Source organism: Rhinoraja longicauda, chromosome 19 (assembly GCF_053455715.1).
Source record: "Rhinoraja longicauda isolate Sanriku21f chromosome 19, sRhiLon1.1, whole genome shotgun sequence".
NCBI lineage: Eukaryota > Metazoa > Chordata > Chondrichthyes > Rajiformes > Arhynchobatidae > Rhinoraja > Rhinoraja longicauda.
This window is the reverse complement of record NC_135971.1, coordinates 15,323,710-15,328,076: the sequence shown is the minus strand read 5'-3', so window position 1 is coordinate 15,328,076 and position 4,367 is coordinate 15,323,710.

Below are 4,367 nucleotides of genomic sequence, written 5' to 3'. Positions count from 1 at the left end.
TCACCCAATCTATATGTAGATTGAAGTCACCCATTATAACTGCTGCACCTTTAGTGCACGCATTTCTAATTTCCTGTTTGATGCTATCCCCAACCTCACTTTAGACAATAGACAATAGGTGCAGGAGTAGGCCATTCGGCCCCTCGAGCCAGCACCGCCATTCAATGTGATCATGGCTGATCATTCTCAATCAGTACCCCGTTACTGCTTTCTCCCCATACCCCCTGACACCGCTATCCTTAAGAGCTCTATCTAGCTCTCTCTTGAATGTCACCACTACTGCTGTTAGGTGGCCTGTACACAACTCCCACTAGCGTTTTCTGCCCCTTAGTGTTTTGCAGCTCTACCCATATCAATTCCACATCCTCCGAGCTAATGTCCTTCCTTTCCACTTCGTTAATCTCCTCTCTAACCAGCAACGCTACCCCACCTCCTTTTCCTTTCTGTCTATCCCGCCTGAATATAGAATATCCCTGGATGTTGAGCTCCCAGCCTTGGTCACTCTGGAGCAATGTCTCCGTAATTCCAACTATATCATAATCATTAATAACTATCTCCACATTTAATTCATCCACCTTATTACGTATACTCCTTGCATTGAGACACAAAGCCTTCAAGCTTGTTTTTACAACACTCTTGCCCCTTATACAATTATGTTGAAAAGTAGCCCTTTTTGATTTTTGCCCTGGATTTGTCTGCCTGCCACTTTTACTTTTCACCTTGCTACCTATGGCTTCTACCCTCATTTTACACCCCTCTGTCCCTCTGCGCATGCTCCCATCCCCCTGCCACATTAGGTTAAATCCTCCCCGACAGCACTAGCAAACTCTCCTCCAAGGACATTGGTTCCATTCCAGCTCAGGTGCAGACCGTCCTGTTTGAACTGGTCCCACCTCTCCCAGAACTGGTTCCAATGTCCTAGAAATTTGAATCCCTCCCCCTTGCACCATTTTTCAAACCACGTATTCATCTAGCACGTGGCACTGGTAGTAATCCAGAGATTATTACCTTTGAGGTCCTACTTTTAAGTTTCTCTCCTAGCTCCCTAAATTCACCTTGTAGGACCTCATCCCGTTTTTTACCTATATCGTTGGTGCCAATGTGCACCACGTCAACTGGCTGTTCACCCTCCCCCTCCAGAAAGTTCTGCAGCCGCTCAGAGACATCCCTGACCCTTGCACCAGGGAGGCAACATACCATCCTGGAGTCTCGTTTGCGACCGCAGAAACGCCTATCTATTCCCCTTACAATTGAATCCCCTATTACTATAGCCTTTCCACTCTTTTTCCTCCCCTCTTTTGCCGCAGAGCCACCCACGGTGCCATGAACTTGGCTGCTGCTGCCTTCCCCTGATGAGCCATCTCCCCCAACAGTATCCAAAATGGCATATCTGTTTAGGAGGGAGATGACCGCAGGGGACTCCTGTACTACCTGCCTACTGCTACGCAGGCTAGTGGCGACCCGTTTCCTTTCTGTCCGCTTATCTTTTATCTGCGGTGTGGCCACGACCTTCTCAGCATCGTGGATGCTCCAATATGAGTCCAACCACAGCTCCAACCGTTCAATGCGGTCTGCCAGGAGCTGCAGCTGGACACACTTCCTGCACACGTACTCATCAGGGACACCGACAATATCCCTGATCTCCCACATGTTGCAGGATGAGCATTCCATGGGGCCGATCTCACCTGACATGTCTTACCCTCAAATTAAATCAAATCCCTCTTAATCCTTTAAACTGTACCTTTACTAAAAAGCACTGAACCCTTAACTCACTGAACCCTTAACTAAAAGTACGAATAAAATGCAGAAATACAACCCCGGGGTTACGCCCAATCAGCTGCTTCCTCTAGTCCGCTTCCACCAAGCAGCGGCATCCTCCAGACCACTTCTTTTGAAGTGTGAAGGAACGTTTTTAAACCAACGTTGCACCAACCGCTCCTGGGCCACGCCCACACGCTGCACCAACCGCTCCTGGGCCCCGCCCACACGCTGCTCCAACCGCTCCTGGGCCCCGCCCACACGCTGCACTAACCGCTCCTGGGCCCCGCCCACACGCTGCTCCAACCGCTCCTGGGCCCCGCCCACACGCTGCACCAACCGCTCCTGGGCCCCGCCCACACGCTGCACTAACCGCTCTTGGGCCCCGCCCACACGCTGCTTCAACCGCTCCTGGGCCCCGCCCACACGCTGCTCCAACCGCTCCTGGGCCCCGCCCACACGCTGCACCAACCGCTCCTGGGCCCCGCCCACACGCTGCACCAACCGCTCTTGGGCCCCGCCCACACGCTGCTCCAACCGCTCCTGGGCCCCGCCCACACGCTGCTCCAACCGCTCCTGGGCCCCGCCCACACGCTGCTCCAACCGCTCCTGGGCCCCGCCCACACGCTGCTCCAACCGCTCCATGGCCCCGCCCACACGCTGCTCCAACCGCTCCTGGGCCCCGCCCACACGCTGCTCCAACCGCTCCTGGGCCCCGCCCACACGCTGCTCCAACCGCTCCTGGGCCCCGCCCACACGCTGCTCCAACCGCTCCTGGGCCCCGCCCACACGCTGCACCAACCGCTCCTGGGCCCCGCCCACACGCTGCTCCAACCGCTCCTGGGCCCCGCCCACACGCTGCTCCAACCGCTCCTGGGCCCCGCCCACACGCTGCTCCAACCGCTCCTGGGCCTCTGTGAAAACAAAGCCCCGCGCTCGGTTTTTAAACCTACCGCCCGGACAATAGACAATAGGTGCAGGAGGCTCTTGTTCAGACCTTATCTTTTTTCCTGACTATCGTGTAATGAGGATCTGTGATGCCGTCTGCCAGCCTGATTCTCTCCTCACTTACAACTCAATCATCCCCTCTGACATCTTCAGACTTTAAACTCAAAGCTTGTCACCGACTGATTGCTGAAGATAGACACAAAAGCTGGAGTAACTCAGCGGGACCGGCAGCATCTCTGGAGAGAAGGAATGGGTGACGTTTCGGGTCGAGAACCTTCTTCAGACTCAATCTTCGGTTTAAACCAGCATCTGCAGTTCCTTCCTACACAGACCGACTGATTACTGTTCACTTCAGCTTTGATGGCAACCGGTATTATGGAAGCAAGACCCCATGGCGCTGATGGCGGAGGCAACCCGAGACCCGCTGTTGCCGCGGCTCCTCATCCCCCTCCTCCACCCTCTCCCCCTCATCCCCCTCCCTCTCCGCCGGGCCTGCAGGAGTGGAGGCCCGGAGTGGAGGAGGAGAGAAAAATGGAGGGGTGAGGGGGAGGAGGAGAGAAATGGAGGGGTGAGAGGGAGAGTAAGAGGAGGGTTGAGGGGAAGGAGCGGGATGAGGGAGAGGTGGAGGTGGAGAGGAAGTGGGAAGAGGAGAGGGAGGAGGAGGAGAGGTGAAGGTGAGGAATAAGGGGAGGAGGAGGAAGTGCAGGGAATGGGAGAGGGAGAGGAGGAGAGGGAGAGGAGGAGCGGTGAAGGAGAGGAAGTGGAGGGGTGAGGAGGGGTGAGAGGAGGAGCAAGAGGAGGAGGGGTGATTCGAAGGTATCCTCTTTGTTCAGGAAACGGGGCTTCAACTCCACTCCACGTTGTTGTCCAGCCTCACTTACCCCCTCTGGCAGCTTGTTCCAGACACCAACGACCTTCTGTGTGAAAATGTTGTTCCTCAGGTTCCGATTAAATCTTGCACCTCTCACCACAAACCTGTGTCCTCTAGTTCTCGATTCCACTGCTCCGGGTAACATTCTGTGCATTCACCCTGTCTATTCACCTCTTGATCTTATGCACTTCAGCCTCCTGCGCTCCAATTAATAAATCCTTCCCTGCCCAACCTCTCCCTTTCGCTCTGACCCTCAAATCCTGGCACCATCTTCGTGAATCCACTCTGCAGTTGTTTCCAGCATTTTATCCTGCCTTACACTGTCCCAAGCGCTACTCTCCGCTTCCGTCTATATTCAGGACAGTTTAATGTATAATAACAGTATAACAACACTTTATTGTCACTCGGCACAAACACCGAGCGAAATTTCAGCAATTTTGTGTAACTGACCCTCCCTGTGGTAGAGAGCGGGGGAATCCTCCATAGTTTCCGTGGGTGGATTTGTCTCCTTCCTTTAAAATGGTCGTAACGACGGTGACCCTCGGGTGCTCTGGCCGGCGCTCCTCTTCCCAGAGGAAGGCAGACATTGATGGTGAAACTCACCAGCGCCTTCAGTGCACCTGCACAACCTTTGGCCGTCTGAGGAGAAGACTGTTTGAAGATCAGGACACAATTCTCAAGTCATCAATCATTTTGTCACATACCTTCTGTCTTTTCATCTCTGGCCTTTGTCCAACCGTCTGACTATCAACTCCCTCTCCCCCCTCAACTGTGTCAACCTCTTGCCAGC